Below are 19,157 nucleotides of genomic sequence, written 5' to 3'. Positions count from 1 at the left end.
TCTGGGCAAATTGTTGCGGTGGCATACATCACTCACCAAAGGGGGACCAGAAGTGCCCGGGCAGCCAAGGAAGTGGCCAATATTTTGTCTTGGGCCGAGACGCGGGTCTCTGCGCTTTCGGCAGTCCACTTTCCGGGTATGGAACACTGGCAGGCCGACTATCGGTGTCACCAGACCCCGGACCAGGGGGGATGGCCTTGCTCCCGGAGGTGTTTCAGATGCTGTGTGCGCAATGGCGCGCCTCCTCTAAACAACCTGGTGGGAAGGCTCGTGGCAAGCGCGCGCGATCCTCTGGCAGCCGCCTCGGACGTGCTGGTGGTGCCTTGGAATCAGTTTTGCCTGATTTACGCCTTCCCCCCGATCCAGTTGTTGTCACGGTTCCTTCGCAGATTGGTCTCGGAACCGAGGTTGGTGGTCTTGGGGGCCCGGACTGGCCGCGCCGGTCTTGATTCGCGGATGTCATGCAAATGGTTGTCGGCCTCCCTGGCGGCTCCCCTTACGGGGCTGTTCTTACATCCTACTTTACAATCGCTGGCCTTGTCGGCGTGGCTGTTAAAAGCCAGATCTTGATAGATCGGGGGTCTCTCGTCAGAGATCACTCCTACCTTGCTTAGAGCTAGGAAGGCCTCGTCTAGTAAGATTTCTTATCGTACCTAGAAGGCTTGCTTCACCTGGTGCAAATCGCAGGGTTTCCATCCTCACTACTTTTCGGTGGCAAGGGTGTTAGCCTTCCTGCAATCCGGTGTGGACCTAAGTCTTGCACTGTCCACTGTAAAGGGTCAGTTTTCTGCGCTGGCCATTCTTTCCAGTGCCCTTTGGCGTCAAGTTCCTTGATCCGCACCTTTATCAAGGAGTGCGTCATTTGGCCCCCCTCGGTGGGTGCCCTTAATCCCTTGGGACTTGAATTTGGTTCTGTCCGTTTTGCAACGTCTTCCCTTTGAGAACATCCGGGAGATTCCTCTGCTTGCACTGTCACGGAAAGTTGCCTTTCTGGTGACGATCACATCTGCTTGCAGTGTGTCGGAGTTGGCGATCCTATCTTGCCGCTTCCCCTACCTGGTGGTTCATAGGGATAAGGTGGTCTTGCGACCTCCTCAATCCTTCTCTTCGAAGGCGGTGTCTGGTGTCCATCTCCATGAGGACATTGTTTTGCTTTCGCTGTGTGCGAATCCTACAGAGTTTTGCCTTGCATTCCTTGGATGTCGTCAGGGCGATCGGGGTTACCTGTCGTCTACGGAATCCTTCAGAAAGTCGGATTCTCTTTTTTGTCCTTCCTGAGGGCCTCGGAAGGGTATGGCTGCGTCTGCGGCAACCATTCCTGTCTGGTTCAGACGGACGATTGTACAGGCTTATTCGCCTGGGGATCGGATTCTGCCCTTCCCAGTCACGGCGCACTCTTCTGAGCGGAGGGTGCATTTTGGGCCTTTCGCCATCAGGCGCTGGTGTCCCAGATGTGCAAAGCGGCGACATGGTCGTCCCTGCACACCTTTACAAAGTTTACATACTTGATGTTTTGGCATCGGCAGATGCCTCCTTTGGCCACAAAGTTCTGGGTGCGGCAGTACCTTGGGCGTGACATGGCGTTTTTAGCCTGTCCCCTCCTGTGGGGGTTTTTTCCCCCTTGGTTCTTTTACCTTCCTAGGGTTTTCACTCCTGTTGAGCTTTCCTGTTACCCAGGTTCTTTTATCTGACCCTGGGTGTTTCGTTAAGGTTGCGCTTCCCACCTCTCATGTCTACACTGGGACATCCCATTGGTGAAGACTATATGAGGGGCGGTGACTGTCAGAGGACGTAAGAGAAAATGGAATTTTTGTAAAATCTTACCGTAAAATTCCTTTCTCTGAGTCCTCTGACAGTCGCCGCCCCCACCCCTCTTTTGGGGTTCATGGACTATCTACTGCTTGCTACCAAACTGAATTGGGAATGAGGCTAGTCGGGGGTATTGGACCAGAGGAACAGCCCCCTGTAGGTGTGTCTATGCAAAGTTTTGTGTTTTTAACAAAATCTTCTGCCTAGCTTACTCCTGTGGATAAGAGGTCAATACCCATTGGTGAAGACTATATGAGGGGCGGCCACTGTCAGAGGACTTAGAGAAAGGAATTTTATGGTAAGATTTTACAAAAATTCAGTTTTTTAGATCCAGGATCTGGGCTTCCAGAGAAACAAGTCGCACACATCCTGCACAGCAGTATTCGCCCTTGATCGGTTCATCAAGGAACACATACATGGAGCAGGAAGTGCACTGAGTGGCCTCCCCAATCCTGTTGGACATTATTACCCACTACTCTATGGGGATAATGGTAACGACCTGCTATTCCTTACCTACACTACCTCTATCTCCCCTGGTACTAAACCTGGGGTACTCACCAGTCGCTAAGATACTCACAAGTCGCTAAGATACTCAGTTGTTAGGATACTCACCAGTTGCTAAGATACTTACCAGTCTTCCCAGGTACTCAGTCGCAGGGCACCGTCAGTCACGGTCGGTCACAGTGCACAGTCAGTCACAGGGCACAGTCAGTCACAGATCGCTAACAGTCGCAGAGCACGGTCAGTCACAGGTCGCTATCAGTCGCAGAGCACGGTCAGTCGTTCACAGATTACTATCAGTCACAGAGCATGGTCAGTCAGTCACAAATCGCTATCAGTCGCAGAGCACGGTCAGTCAGTCGCGGATCACTATCAGTCGCAGAGTACGGCCAGTTACAGATCGCTATCAGTCGCAGAGCATGGTCAGTCAGTCACAGATCGCCATCAGTAGCAGATCGCTATATGGTCAATCAGTCCCAGATAGCTATCGGTCACAGAGCACAGTCAGACAGCTATCGGTCACAGAGCACAGTCACACAGCTATCGGTCGCAGAGTCACACAGCTATCGGTCGCAGAGTCACACAGCTATCGGTCGCAGAGTCACACAGCTATCAGTCGCAGAGTCACACAGCTATCGGTCGCAGAGTCACACAGCTATCAGTCACAGAGCACAGTCACACAGCTATCGGTCACAGCGCACAGTCACACAGCTATCGGTCGCAGAGCACAGTCACACAGCTATCGGTTGCAGAGCACAGTCACACAGCTATCGGTTGCAGAGCACAGTCACACAGCTATCGGTTGTAGAGCACAGTCACACAGCTATGGGTCGCAGAGCACAGTCACACAGCTATCAGTCACAGAGCACAGTCACGCAGCTATCAGTCGCAGAGCACAGTCGTGCAGCTATCAGTCGCAGAGCACAGTCGCGCAGCTATCAGTCGCAGAGCACAGTCACACAGCTATTGGTTCACAGAGCCCAGTCACACAGCTCTCTCCCCAGCCTTGCTTGCAGCTGCTGCTGCTGCCTCGCACACTGGGAATGGGACGGTCTCCTCCTCCTCTCCTCCTCCCCTGCTTCCAGGAACACTCTCCTCCTCTCCTCAGTACCGTGCGGTGTCTGTCCTCTGCCGCCGCTACCCCCGCTCTCTGCCCTCTCTGTCCCGTTCCCTGGGGTCCTCTTCACCCGAGCCCAGCTTCCGGTATCTTACTCACGTCCCTGCTGCTGCTGCTGTCGCTCCCTCAGTACTTCTGACCGTCCTCCGCCGCTGCTCAATCACAAGTTACCGGTCCCCCGCACTTGTCCCCTGCAGCTCCTCTTCCTCCTTGCACACAACACAGCACCCGGCACTCAGCTCAGCACAGCACTCGGCTCCCACGCCGCACGTCTGCACACGCACAGCACAGCACAGCTTCCGGCTTCTCTCTCAGCACAGCTTCCGGCTTCTCTCTCTGTGTCCTTATATTACCCTTATGTTTCCTATTACTATGATTAATACTGAAACTAATTGACCTATGGTCACTGTTTCCCAAGTTGCCCCATATTTCTATATCCGTGAGCAGGTCTGTATTGTTGGTAATCAGTAGGTCAAGTACCGCATTATTTCTTGTCGGTGCATTCACCATCTGACCCATGAAATTGTCCTGCAAAACATTTAGGAACTGCCGAGCCTTGGCTGAATGCGCGGTTCCCTCTGCCCAGTCTATATCTGGATAATTAAAGTCCCCCATTATTATGACATTACCCAATCTTGCTGCCAATCCTGCTGCCAATCCTATCTTTAAAAGGAGGTCCGCCTCCCCCTTCTCCCTCAGGTTGGGGGGCCTATAGCATACGCCCAATATTACCTTCCCCACAGTGCCTTCCCTTTGAAGTTCTACCCATAGGGATTCTGCCTCGTCCATAGCTCCATTATTAATATCATCCCTCATATTTACCTGTACACTGTTCTTAATATAAAGATATACCCCCTCCCCCTTTTTACCTTCTCTATCCCTGCGATAAAGGGAATACCCCTGAATGGCCGCCATCTAGTCATGAGAGCTGTCGAACCAAGTCTCAGTTATTCCCACAAATTCTAAGTCCTCCTCAAACATCAGCAGCTCCAGCTCTCCCATCTTGTTGGCCAGGCTTCTGGCATTGGTATACAACCCTCGTAATTTTGGCCGTTTACATATATCCTCATAAGATGTTTTTAGGCTGCTCTAGTGATTTTTCCCCATACCCACCCTGGGTTTAGGAGCTCCGAACACCCTACTGCTAATGTCCCCATTAGTGCCCTCTGAATCTTGCTTTCCACTGGCTAATTCTACATCTGTACCCTCCCCCCCATCACCTAGTTTAAAAGCCCCTCTAACTGTTCGGCCATCTTCTCACCCAGTACGGCTGCACCCTCCCCATTTAGGTGCAATCCATCCCTACCATAGAGCTGGTGGCTGACTGAGAAGTCGGCCCAGTTCTCCAGGAACCCAAAACCCTCATTTACTACACCAGCTCCTCAGCCACTTGTTAACTTCCCTAATCTCCCGCTGCCTCTCTGGTGTGGCTCGAGGTACAGGTAGTATTTCTGAAAATACTACCTTGGAGGTCCTACTCCTCAACTTAGCGCCTAAGTCTCTAAAATCGTTTAGGACTCTCCATCTTCCTCTACCCATGTCATTGTTACCCACGTGTACCATGACAGCTGGGTCTTCCCCAATAATCTGTCCACCCGATCCGTGATGTGCCGAACCCGAGCGCCCGGTAAACAACAGACTGTTCGGCGCCCACTGTCTTTGTGACAGATTGTACTGCATCTGATTGCATCTGTCCTTCTAATGATTGAGTCCCCTACCACCAGCACCTGTCTTTCCTTTCCCTTTCTCCCGGCCTCACTGGAGGAGTTCTTCCCCTGGCAGCTAGGGGCATCGCTCTGCTCCAGCAATGCTGGTCCCTAACTGGTTTCCCCAACATCACGCAACGGGACGTATCTATTGGGGTGCTCCAGCCCAGGACCGGCCTCCTTGCCTTGTCCCCTTCTACCCCTCCTAACTGTCACCCCTCTGCTCTGCTCTGATGCCTGCACCTCCATTACTCCGCCCACCTCTGTGTGGGCCCCTGCCGCCACCTGACGGATACGATCCCGGCTCTCCTTCGGTATGGACATTTGGCTCAGAGTTGCCAGCTGCTTCCCTAGATTCAAGACCTGAGCTTCCGGGGAAGCAACATGCTTACATTTTGCGCATTGTATTAGCCCTTCGATCGCATGATCGAGGAACGCATACATATCACAAGATGTACACTGAGTCGCATCTCCACACCCGCCGCACATTGTACCTACTAATTAATCGAATGGGGATCCAGTAATTTAAGTCTATCCTGTGTGGCTGTTTCCTGGCTTCCTAACTCTACCTTCACACCCTCTGGCACTCCGCTACACTCACTTGACACACAGTCGCATAACACTCACAGCCACACAGCGTCACAGCCGCACAGCACTCACAGCCGCACCGCACTCAGTCGCACCACACTCAGTCGCACCACACTCAGTCGCACAACACCCAGTCGCACAACACTGTCGCACAACGGTCAGTCGCACAACACTCACAGTCGCAAAGCACACACAGTCGAACAGCCCGGTCAGTCGCACAACACTCACAGTCGCACAGCACACACAGTCGCACAGCCCGGTCAGTCGCACAACACTCACACTCAGTCGCACAGCCTGGTCAGTCGCACACACTCGGTCGCACAACACTCACAGTCGCACAGCCCGGTCAGCTGCACACACTCAGTTGCACAACACTCACAGTCGCACAGCCCGGTCAGTTGCACACACTGTCGCACAACACTCACAGTCGCACGACAGTCACACAGTCCGGTCAGTCGCACAACACACAGTCACACAACCCGGTCAGTTGCACAATACTCAGTCGCACAACACTCACAGTCGCACAGCCCTGTCAGTCGCACGACAAAGTCGCACAGTCCGATCAGTCGCACAACACTCACAGTCGCACAGCCTGGTCAGTCGCACAGCCCGGTCAGTCGCTGTCGTACAGCACAGTCGCACAGCCCAGTCAGTCGCCCAGAGCAGTAAGTTGCAGAGCAGTCAGTCGCAGAGCACAGTCCCTAGCTAGTCCCTCTGGTCCCCCCCACCAGCTGCCAAACAGCTGATCGGTCACCTACTCACGTGCTGCTGTTGCGGGTCACCAGCTCACTCCCAGTCCTTCAGCCCCCCTGTCCGTCCTCCGCTATCGCCGCTGTTCGGTGGCCCCAGGAGGTCTCCCGCACGTCTCCCCCCGCAGCTCCTTCACACACACACACTCACAGCGCTGCACACGCTGCCCACACACGCAGCCTCCGGATTCTGGTCTCTCCTCTCAGCGCCTTCCCAACGTCCGGCTCACAGCGTGCCAGTTCCAGAATGTGTTATACTGTGTTGGAGAATAATTGGTTTACCCACTTCAAAGGCCCATTAACCCTTTGGCTTCTGGTCAGTGGATCCCCATAAGGGCTTTTTGAGGCACCTTCCATTGTTTGGAGCACTATAGCACCTTTTTGGCTACAGCACCTTATCGTTTAGGGCTGCACCTGGAGTGGGACTGTTTACATAATTGGAATTGTCATATTTTTGGACATTTTTTCCATATCACCTTTTGCACTTTAGCACTATTTATTGTATCTTGCCATTCATCGTATCTTGCATTTCTGAAATTAAAAATTGGATTAAGCACCATTGCACCTTATGCACTTACCTCTTAAAATCTAGTTTTATTGCACTTTATGATAATATTTTTCATGAATCGCACTCTATGATATTATTTTTCATGAATTGATGCCATTTATTTTCTAGTATCCAGTTTAACACGATTGCACTTTATGGGTATTATTTCTCATTAATTGATGTCCTTTGCACATACTCAACTTTGGATATTCACACAATTGCAAGCGCTGTTTTAGGAACATTTCAAAGTATTTTTTATGTCAATTTTTTTGGGCTAGCCTTTTTTTTTTCTCCGGAACTTTTTTTCCTGTGAAATCTTCAAGCAATTATGCCGGACTGAGCGACAGACTGGACCCCCATATCCAGTGGTCACCCCAGTCTGGCCAGCGAGTGCGTGCAGACCGTAGCTCCGCGCTGGGTCGGCCATGACATAGTCCCACTGGACGGGGACTGGCCCCTTGAGTTAAATGTCTCACCAGGACACACACGACAGGGTCTAGGCTTATGTCGCAGTGTTCCTATTTGGCCGACAGCCCCCCTACTTTGGTGGCGTGGGGTCCTGTCAAGAGATGGCGCCCGCCTGTGTTCCCGGTATGGTGAGTAAACATTCCCCCCTTCCCTGGCGGATTTGGGGTTGGACGCGGGCCCTCTCCCTGGGGTGGTCGGACCCTCACACTCCTGGGTTTCCCTCTGTCCTGTTGTGATCCCCTCTCCTTTCCACCAAAAAAAAAAAACGTCATTTTTTTTCATTTCTTTTTAAAATTTGCTGGCGGGTTCCTCAGGTTCAGTATGAATCTGCAGGCCATTTGTTCCCACCTGACCCCTTCACGGAGGCCACAAGACCTTCCAGATCTCCACTGTCCGTCTATGTCTGGGTGGAGGTGGTAGGTGCGCTGAATTGTTTCTCTGCCTACCACTGCCTCATCTGATGTCTCGGAGTCTGAGTCTGGCTTAGCCGCCGCAGATGTGGGGCCTCCCTGCCGGGTCTGTTACCTTGCACTCTGTCTCCTCGGATAATGAGGATGACATTTCTACCTCCCCTGCCGTGACAGGCGCTGGTGGATGCACTGGCTATTTTCGGTGCGTGACACTCTGCAATTTGGGGGTCGCAGCGGCGGCTGCGCCTGGGGCGAAGGTGGCATCTGGCACTCACATGCCATCTGGAGCTGCTCTTTTTGCTGGCTGCTCATGTAGTAAGGGACCGTCTGAGACGTTCCCCTGGGGTGTCTAAGCGGCCATGAGATGTTGCCCTTTTGGGGAGTCTCTGGTACAGAGGACTGTTCCGCCTTTGGTGGACGTACGGTCTCTAGCTGAATGGGACTACCGTTGTTCCGGTGGAGGAATCCCCGTCCTTAAAGGACTTGGGGGATAGGTTGGTGGGGGCTGCGGCCTGCGATCTGTACTCCCTGGTGTAGTCTGCACTGCGAACAGTGTTTGTTAGCCCTTGCCATGCAGACTCTGCCTGATGGGTGGAGTTCCACCGCCGTGACTTGGTGGGGGGCATGTCCCTCTTGCCCTTGGGGAGCTTTTGGACCAGCTGGCCCAGGGGCTTCAATTTGTTTGCGATGCCGCGCTGGTCGAGGCTCCCTTGTATGGGTCACCTTGTCGTTTTCGGCAGTGGTTGTCCAGTATCTACTTGACTGGAGTGTTGGTCTGCAGATCAAACTTCTAAGCAGGTCTTGATGGATCTCCCTTTTCAGGGGGAATAGCCTGTTTGGCACTGCCCTGGATGACATTATATAAGGGTCTCATGGGGGAAGAGTGTTTTCTTCCATAGGCTAACAAGGGTAAGGGCCTTCGTCGTAGTCTGGTTTCTTCCCTTTCGGCTCGCAAACAGTTTCTTCGTCCCTCGGGGACAGTCGATGTGGCGAAGTCTTTCCAGACTTTTGCGTGTGGTTCCAAACTACCCTGGTCTGGCGAACATGAGATCGTTTTTTTCCAGACCTGCAGACAATGCCTACTCTGCCTGAAGGTGCTTCCTCATCTAGGCGGTGGGGGGAGGACCTGTGGCTGGCCCGGATACCAAGCTGGTTCAGGAGGTCATGCGGTCCAGTTGCAAGATCGAGTTTTGATCCGTTTATTTCCAGTAAGGTTTTTCCCTTCCAATGTACGGCTGTCTCCGGATCGCTTACAGTCGCTCTGTGGGGCAGTTCAGGCTCTGGTTCAACAAGCTGAACCAACTGGTCTTTTGATGGTTCTGTGCAGATCAAAAATTCAAGTTGGTATCGACTCTCACGGTGGTGGCTTCCCTACATCAGGGGGATTCCTGGCCTCCATAGACATCAAGCAGTCTACCTTAACATCCCGTTATGTTCGAGACACCTACGGGTTCTCCGTTTTTGCAGTGGGGAAGGATCTCTATCGGTTTGTGGCGTTCCCCTTTGGTCTCGCTTATGCTACTAAGGTCTTCACAAAGGTGTTGGCTCCGGTCCTCGCGCTGTTGCGCCAGCGGGGCGTGTCAATCCTGGTTTCCTGGCCGCTCTGCTTCTCCGTTTGTAGTCCCCTACGGTGCTGACAATGAAGTTGGTAGTCACCGTGAGAACTCTGGAGGAGTTCAGGTGGGTTCTGAACCTTCAGAAATCATCCCTGGTCCCTTCCTTGAGACTGGACTTTCTGAGACTGACTTTGGACTCGTACTCAGGCAGGGTGTTTCCCCCCCTGGGGAAACAACTCTTGGAACTTTAGACTGTGATCGACTGTTGCTGTCCCGCACATGGTCTTTCCTTCGGACCTGCATGTGAGTTCTGGGACTGATGGTGCCATCTTTCAAGACGGTCCCTTTCGCTCAATTCCTCCTGGGGATCCCCCAGGAGTCAGTCCTTTTCGAAGGCGACTGGAATCCAAACTCTCTGGACTTGGGGATCCGGCTGAGCCGTGTGCCCAGGGAGTCTTTCTCTGGAATCCTTCCTCCCCTTCTACTGGACAATTGTCACCACGGATGCAAGCTTGTCTGGGTGGGGAGGAGTCCTCGGCAGGTTCTCTGCTTCGGGAATATGGTCCCTGAAGGATCCAAGTTACCGCTTATTGTCCTGGAGCTGAAGGTGATCCGGCTTTGCCTAGTTCACTGGATTAGGCACCTGCAGCTGTCTGGTGCACATTCAATCTACTACGCCGCGTCCGTGGCTTGTGTCATTCACCAAGTGAGCACCAAGGGTGTCCCTGCGGCTTTGGAAGTGATGATTCTTCCTTGTGCAGAGCGCCTTGTTCCAGCTCTATCCGCTGTTCCCTTTCCAGGTGCGGAAAAAAATTGGCATTCGGATTGCCTCAGTCGACAGGCCCTGGATGCAGGGCAATGATCCCTTCATCCGGAGTCGTTCCAGCAGTTGTGCCTTTGTTTGGGACCACTCCGGACGTGGTCCTTTTGGCATTGCATCTACCGGATATTGCAGAGGTCGTGGCCCGCTCCCGGGATCCTCTGGCGGGTGCAATGGTGGCACTGTGGGTTCTGTCATAGGCAAGAACATTCACTAGGTTCAACATGAACGATGCTGGTGTTTGGCGTGGTCACCTGCACAAGGCTGCCGCCAGCATTGTCGTGCGAGAGTGCTCACAGATGGGCCAAGATCAGTATCGGCTGCTGTCTTTCCTCCTCTCCAGTTGCTGCCAAGAATCCTTTGCAGGATCGAGGCAGAAGGGAATTCGGTCATTCTCGTGGCTCCGGACTGGCCTCGCCAAGCTTGGTATGCCGACCTGGTCAGGCTTGCCGTTGACGCTCCTTGGAGGCTTCCTCTCAGGGAGGGTTTCTTATCTCTGGGGCCGATCTCCGTCTGGTCTCCGTCTGGCTTTACGGTCGCTGGCTTGCCGGCTTAGCTGTTGACAGCCAGGTGTTGAAGGACAGAGGATTGTCTGCTTCAGTGATTCACACCTTAAAGCGTGGAAAGCGTCTTCTAGGATGATTTTTTTTTTTCATCATATGAGATAGTCGCATATTGCGCCATGTGAGTCTCCTTTTGGCTCCCCTTTGCTCGTACTCAGTGGCCGGATCTTGGCTTCTTTCAACGGGGAGTTGATCATAAGTTGGCCTTGAGTACTGTCATGGGTCAGGTTTCTGCTTTGGTAATTTTTCTTCCACAGGCCGTTCTCCGCCCGTTCCCTGGTGCGTAACTTCTTCCAGGAGGTGTGACACTTGGTTCTTCCGGTGCAACTTCTGTCGCCAACTGGGGACCTCGGCACGGCCTGAAGAAGGAGCGCATGCTCCGCAAACGCGTCGCCGTTCAAGCACGCAGAGTCGACCAGGAAGTGACACCACGGCCCTCCATCCTACGGACCCACGCTGCCGGATCAACACAGAGAGATCAGCGCGTCCCGCACCAGGAAGCCGCTGCATATCCCTCGCAGCACCAGTTCCAACAGGACTTGTGGAGGACCCCCCGGACGAACTCTGCACACCCACTATTGAGATGCCTGTTTTTAACACACTCCTGTGAGTAGTACTCTTGCTATTGCTATTAAATGTTTTATTGCTACACTTAGATCGGCGCCCGGTCTTTTCTCTTCTTGTTTTGGGTCATACAGGGTTACTTCACCCTTTACTGGAGGCAGCCATCGAAGTGTTCAGCAAGCCACACCGGACTTTGTACACTGAAGCCCACCTTGCCATACCTAGCTATATACATAGAAACTGTTTACAGTTCTGATCATCTGATTGCGCCAATCTCTCCTCTCGGACCTTGGTTTGGTGCAGTCAGTTCTTCAAGACCCTCCTTTTGCGAGTATCGAGGGTATCCCCTGCCTACCTTATTACAGAATGTGGTCTTCTTGGTTCCTGTCACTCTGCATGCATGGTGTCGGCACTGGCGACATTGTCCTGTCGTTCTCCCTATATGTTGGTTCATGGTGGTACTTCGTCCGGATCCTTCCTTCCCTCCGAAGGTGGGTTCTAGTGTTCACTTGCACGAGGCCATTGTGTTGCCATCTTGTGTCCTAAGCCCCCTCATCCTACAGAATGTGCGCTGCATACTCTGGATGGAGTTCGGGCACTCGAGGGGTACTTGGTGACTACTGAGTCTTCCCTTAGTCAGGTTTGCTCTTTGTGCTCACGGATGGCCCAAGAACAGGGCTACCTCCGTCTGCTGCGACTATTTCCCGGTGGATCGGACAGTCGGTGGTGCAGGCTTTTTCAATTATGGGTCAGGTCTTACCTTTCCCTGTTTCGGCGCTTTTTACTCGGGCACCTAGTACTTCCTGGGCTTTTTGTAATACAGGCATCTGTGCTTCAGGTTGCAAGATGACTACCTGGTCGTTTAACACCTTTACCACGTTTTTTAAGGTGGATGTGCTGGCATCTGCAAATGCCTCTTTTCGGCCGCAAGGTTTCTTGCTGGCTGCTGTTTGGAGGGCTTTTGGACTTCCTTGAGGGTGTTCACCCCTCATATTTTGGCACTGCTTTGGGACATCCCTACTGATGTGAATCAAAGAGAACTGCGTCCGTCAATGAACGATAGAGAAAACTGGATTTTTGACTTACCATAAAATCCTTTTCTCTTAAGTTCATTGACTGATGCAGTACCCGCCCCTCTATTTTGAGTTGGGTTGGTGTTCCTTTTCTGACACTGCTTTGATACAAAACTGACATCCTAGGAAGAGAGAGGGTGTACCCTCTGGGACTGTGAGAATCGGAGAGATTGCGTCTGTCAATGAACTTAAGAGAAAAGGATTTTACGGTAAGTCAAAAATCCAGTTGTAACATGCATAATTATTTCATTTAGGATGTAGTGCCAAATAAGGTGAAGAGTATAGAAAAAGTGCAATGTGGTACAAAAGTCCAGTTTTTATTAAAGTAAAGTGAAAAACAAGCGAAGAAGTCCAAAGTGAAAAAATGTAATAAGTTTCCACTCCAAAAGTGCAAATGTGCAATATAAAGGAAGTCCAAAAAAATTTATCAGAAAGAACGCCCGTGAGTCATTCCATGTGTATCCACTCTTTGGGTAATGTGCTGCTATCACCAGGTGAAATGTCTGCTCCCCTCTATAATTTACCCACTAGGGGTCTCAAGCAGTTAGGAGGCAGATGGATTAGGGTCGTCTGTTCAAATAGATCACTCCACTATAATCAGTGTTACTTGGCAGTTTTTTTGGCAACAAAGAACACGGAGGAAAAATGGGAGTGCTTCAAGAGCATACTAAACAAAGGGATTGGCCAGTGCATTCCAAAGGGAAACAAATTTTAAAAGAGCAAAACTAAACCCTGGGTGGCTAAACTCCAACATAAAAATGCATATTAATACTAAAGAAAAGGCCTTCAAAAAATACAAGACTGAGGGGTCATTGGCAGCATACAAGCATTACAAAGAGTGTAATGAGAAATGTAAAGACGAAATCAACGCGGCTAAAATAGAACACGAGAGACATATAGCGGAAGAGAGTAAAAAGAACCCCAAAAAATTCTTTAATTATATAAATGGTAAGAAAACGAGGCCAGAACACATTTGCCCCTAAAAGACGACAAAGGGAATATGGCCGCAGAGGACAGAGAAAAGGTGGAAGTGTTAAATAATTTCTTCTCTTCAGTCTTCACAGAAGAATCGGGGGGCTACACTAACCCAACTGGTAAGGCCAAACTAAACAACACACCTCAGGAAATACCGCCATGGCTAACGGAGGATAGACTTAGAACTAAACTAGAGAAACTTAACATAAATAAATCACTGGGACCGGATGGCTTGCACCCGAGGGTTCTTAAAGAGCTCAGCCAGGTGATTGCCAGACCATTATTCTTGATCTTTAAGGATAGTCTACAGACGGGTATGGTGCCAGCTGATTGGAAAAAAGCCAAAATGGTACCAATATTCAAAAAAGGGCCGAGATATATCCTGGGTAACTATATGCCGGTCAGCCTAACATCAGTAGTCTGCAAGAATTTGGAGGGGCTGTTAAGGGACCACATACAAGACTTTAGTAATGAAAATGGTATTATTAGTAGTAATCAGCATGGATTCATGAAAAATCGTTCTTGCCAAACCTATTAACCTATGATGAAGTGAGTTGCCATCTAGATAAAGGTAAGCCTGTGGATGTGGTGTATCTAGACTTTGCAAAGGCCTTTGACACCGTTCCCCACAAACGCTTACTGTTCAAACTAAGGAAGCTAGGTATGGACCATAAGGTGAGTACCTGGATAGAGAACTGGCTCCAGGGGAGAGTTCAGAGGGTGGTGATAAATGGGGAGTGCTCGGATTGGGCGGGTGTGGAAAGTGGGGTCCTCCAAGGTTCTGTCCTGGGGCCAATCCTGTTTAACTTATTCATAAATGATCTAGAGGAGGGGATATCCAGCACAATCTCAGTATTTGCGGACGATACTAAACTAAGCATGCCAATATCTTCTATGCAGGATGTGGAAACCTTACAAGAGGATCTGAACAAAATAATGGGGTGGGCAACTACATGGCAGATGAGCTTTAATGTTGAAAAATGTAAAACAATGCACCTGGGCATCAGTAATGTGAAAACAAGCTACTCTCTGGGGGGGGGGGAACCTCTGGGTGAGTCTAGGATGGAAAAAGACCTGGGGGTACTGGTAGACAACAGGCTTGGCAGTGGCATGCAATGCCAAGCCGCTGCAAGCAAAGCGAACAGAATACTGGAATGCATAAAAAAGGGGATTTACTCCAGAAATAAAGAGATTATTCTCCCTCTGTACAAGACTCTGGTCCGGCCACATCTGGAGTATGCTGTCCAGTTCGGGGCACCGGTCCTCAGGAAGGATGTGCTGGAACTGGAGAGAGTCCAGAGAAGGGCAACAAAAATAATTAGGGGAATGGAGGACATCAGCTATGAGGAAAGACTACAAGCACTGAACTTATTCTCTCTGGAGAAGAGACGATTGAGGGGGGATATGATAACAATGTACAAATACTGTACTGGCGACCCTAGCATAAAGAACAAACTTTTCAGAGAAAGGGAATACAATAAGACACGTGGCCACTCACTAAAACCTGAGGAAAAACGGTTTAAGCTAAAAATACGTAAGGGGTTCTTTACTGTCAGAACAGTGGGGATGTGGAATTCTCTTCCACAAGCAGTCGTATCAGCAGGGAGCATTGATAGTTTCAAAAAACTATTAGATGGGCACCTTAAAGACCACAACATACAGGGGTATACAATGTACGGTTAACAGCAAACACACACACACACATCATAGGTTGAACTGGATGGACTGATGTCTTTTTTCAACCTCACAAACTAATAAACTCACATTTATTAACCACTTCAATACTGGGCACTTTTCCCCCTTCCCACCCAGGCCAATTTATAGATTTTAGCGCTGTTGTATTTTGAATGACAATTGTGCCGTCATGCAACACTGTACCTAAACCAAATCCGTGATGGATATGGCGTAATGCGTAGTGGTACCAAGCGGTGGGCAGGTTTGACGTTTTGATGTAACCTCTTTGAAGTCCTGATTATCTAAAGCTGTTTTTTACTTTAATAAATGTGAGTTTATTATTTGAAGTTGTTCAATAAAAAAGGGGGATACCCACACGCTATCAAGTGATAAAACAATAACAAGAGTGAATTACTGCATACACCAGAATTACAAATTCCTATGCCAAGATAAATAAGTGATATAAAAGTAACGGTGATGTGCTATTCGGCAAACTTATAAACAATAAATATGACAAGGTGCCAAAGTGCTATATCATCAAAATAAAAGATGTGACAGGTGATACATCATCCAAGAATAAAAAAACTAATTTGGCGAAGGTGAAAAACAAATAAATTGCCTGGATCTTCAATCAAAGAAAAATGTACGTGAAAATCAAGTGACACTAATTAGGCAAAGTGAACTGGCAAATGTTGTCTAAATCCTGGACAGTGCAAAATATAATACTCAATAAATAATGTATTTGGAATAAAAAGAACTGCTTGAGTGAGGAGCAGTAACAATATAAACAGAAAAAGTCTTCACAATAAAGCCCCGTACACACAATCAGATTATCAAACTATCTGTCGCCCCTTTTTGTGGCATGCTAGTCTGATGTGGAAATTGAAGAGGTGTTTTTTCATATGAATTTTCCCGTACGACAGAATTCTACTTCAGAAGTGATGTCATGTGTTGGATTGTTTTGTATGTGATCTTTCATCTCTCAGCATGCCTAGTCTTGCTCTTAAGATTTTTTTCCGTCAAACTGTACTAATGAGACGAAAATCGGACGTTGTGTTGACGGACGATAAAAATGTTATAGCCTGCACATCAGGATTTTTTCAGCCGAAAAGTCGGAGTCGGCTGTCGAAAGCATCATACTAACAATCTGAAAATCGGCAGATCGGTCGTCGGATGAAATTTCCCTTCAGATTTTCGTGTGTACGGGCCTTTAGGCAAATAAATCTCTATGCGGTGTAATAGCCTCACAAGGCTCAGTTCAGTTCTAATAGTACAAAGACTATCCAGTGGGAACCCTCACAATTGCAGGGGATGGAGGGAAGCAAACATAATAGGTGGCTGATGAGTTATAGACAGATGATCCGTGGTAAATCTGGCTTTACTAAATTCTTACCTCACAGCTGTAAGGTAACAGCATAAAGAGCCCAGCAAGGTGACTTGCCTGTGGCATCTGGATCCCTTGATTAGCACCGAAGAGTTCCCAGGGGACACAGCCGGCCGCCAATGTTTTGCACGCTGATCGCTGTAATTTTAAACATAAGTGTTTCTATTGTTGTTCCTAATAAAACGATTTAAATACTATACAAACAGAGCCTTCCTCTCCCCTTGTCTACCTCCCTGTGAGAAAACTCCTTAGGGCCATCCATTTATGCCAGGATTGAAGAGGACACAGGCACCTACCAGCTACCACTCTTTGGTGCTAATCAAGGGATCCAGACGCCATGGACATGTTACCTTGCTGGGCTCTCTATGCTGTTACCTTGCAGCTGTGAGGAAAGAATTTAGTACAGCCAGATCTACCACGGATCATCTGTCCATATCTCATCAGCCACCTATTATCTTTGCTTCCCTCCATCCCCTGCATTTTGAGACTTCCCACTGGATAGAGTATTTGTACTATTAGAACTGAATTGAGCCTTATCAGGCTATTTCACCGGATAGAGATTTATTTGCCTAACTGTGAAGACATTTTCTGTTTTATTTTGTTACTACTCACTCAAGCAGTTTTTTATTCCAGATATATTATTTATTGAGTATTATACTTGGCACTGTTCAGGGTTTAGACAACATTTGCCAGTTCACTTTGCCTAATTAGTTTCACTTGATTTTCACGTACATTTTTCTCAGATTAAAAATCCAGGCAATTTTATTTGTTTTTCACCTTCGTCAATTTAGTTTTCTATTCTTGAATGATGTATCACCTGTCACATCTTTTATTTTGATGATATAGCACTTTGTCATATTTAGTATTTCTAAGTTTGCAGAATAGCGCAGCACCGTTACTTTTATATCAAATATTTGAAGCTGGGTTTTGGGTACATGCCTCCTGAATTTATCGATACTGCACCAATGGAGATTGTCTCCCCTTTTTTTCATATGTGCTAAACCTTATTTGGAGTAACACCGATTTATAGTGGAGTGATCTATTTGAACGGACGACACTAATCCCTCTGCCTCCTAACTGCTTGAGACCCCTAGTAGGTAAATTGTGGCGGTGAGCAGACATTTCACCTGGTGATAGCAGCACATTATCCAAAGAGTGGATACGCATGGAAAGACCCACTGGCGTTCTTTCTGATAGATTTTTTGGACCTCCTTTATATTGCACATTTGCACTTTTGGAGTGGATATTTATAAAATTTTTCACTTTGGACTTCTTCGCTTGTTTTGCACTTTACTTTAATAAGAACTGGACTTTTGTAACACATTGCACTTTTTCTATACTCTTCACCTTTTTTGGCACTACATCCTAAATGAAATAATTATGTATGTTATATAATTTAGGTTTTTATTTTTTTAGTAGTGCTATCATATTTTTATATTTTTATTTATTTATTTTGGATTGAATCCTGTTACACTTTAGTAAGACATATATTTATTTCTTTTGTATTATATTTTGTATGGATTTAATTGTATTTTTTACACTTTACAATCAAGCCTCTCTCTTTTCAGCAGTGCTACCACATCCATTCATTCTATCGAGATCAAGCACAGCATATATGACTGACTGATTGGAAAAAAGCCGGTCAAGTGGTAAAGAACAATTTTTATTGGCTATTTACCCTTATCGGGGGTGGGCAAGAATAGGCAGACATGGTATGACGTCCGCCCGGAGGGATGGAATGTTTCTTCCAGCTTCATTTTACAATGTGCAGGTAGGGTAAGGGCTAAGACCTACCTTCATCCACTTACTTCAGAAGCAGCAGTAGGTGAGCCCAGGCAACACTTCAGAGGCAGACCGCAGACAAGAATCTGGGACAAAAACCAGTCAGACTGTCAAACCACAGAAGCACACAGCATAGCAGGGGAGCCAGGACAGCACATCCAGAAGCAGACACAGTCAGGAACACACTGCACAGCAGGGGAGCAACAGCAACAAGTCTATACCTGGCATGATTGCAGAGAGCTAGGGAGAGAAGCTCTTATCTCTGCAGACCTCCTAAGACTGTTTACACAGTTGCTTGGCACCTGCCAGTTACCATCCCGTGCTGCTCCATCTCCCTGCCTCCTGTGACATCATCCACAGCTGCTCTCAGACTGAAAATAAAGCCAGGAGAGCAGTGTGGCATGCTGCCTATACAAGACTGAAAAAAACCCTAGGAAGAGACAATGGCAACATTGCAGAGCTTTTCTAATACCACACTGGAAAAATACCAATGCTGTTTAAGCATTCGTCCGCGACCCAGCACACCGGGCACCTGATTTTTAGGACGGTTTACTTCCAACATTCTGGGTCTTCCAACTTCATGAAAGGTTGAACATGGAGGGGTAGGTTTGGCAAGGAGGGATATACTTGCAGTAAACAAAGTACTTACCAGCTGCAATCAACAGGTAGCCTAGAAGCATGACCAAAAAAGAACACTTCAGTTGGCGAGGGGCTCTTTTATATAGCTAGGAATAGGTGGTCCTGTGGGCTCCAGGAGAGAGGTTAACCCATTTTGTGTTGACGTGGGGTGGGCCAGGAAAAAGTTTTCTATTCATAGTTGCTAACGCGTGGTACAAATGTACTGGGGTTCCACTTATACCATTTTTGTTAT

The sequence above is a fragment of the Pelophylax lessonae genome, assembly GCF_965119305.1.
Source record: "Pelophylax lessonae genome assembly, chromosome: 2".
NCBI lineage: Eukaryota > Metazoa > Chordata > Amphibia > Anura > Ranidae > Pelophylax > Pelophylax lessonae.
This window is presented reverse-complemented; position numbering follows the sequence as displayed.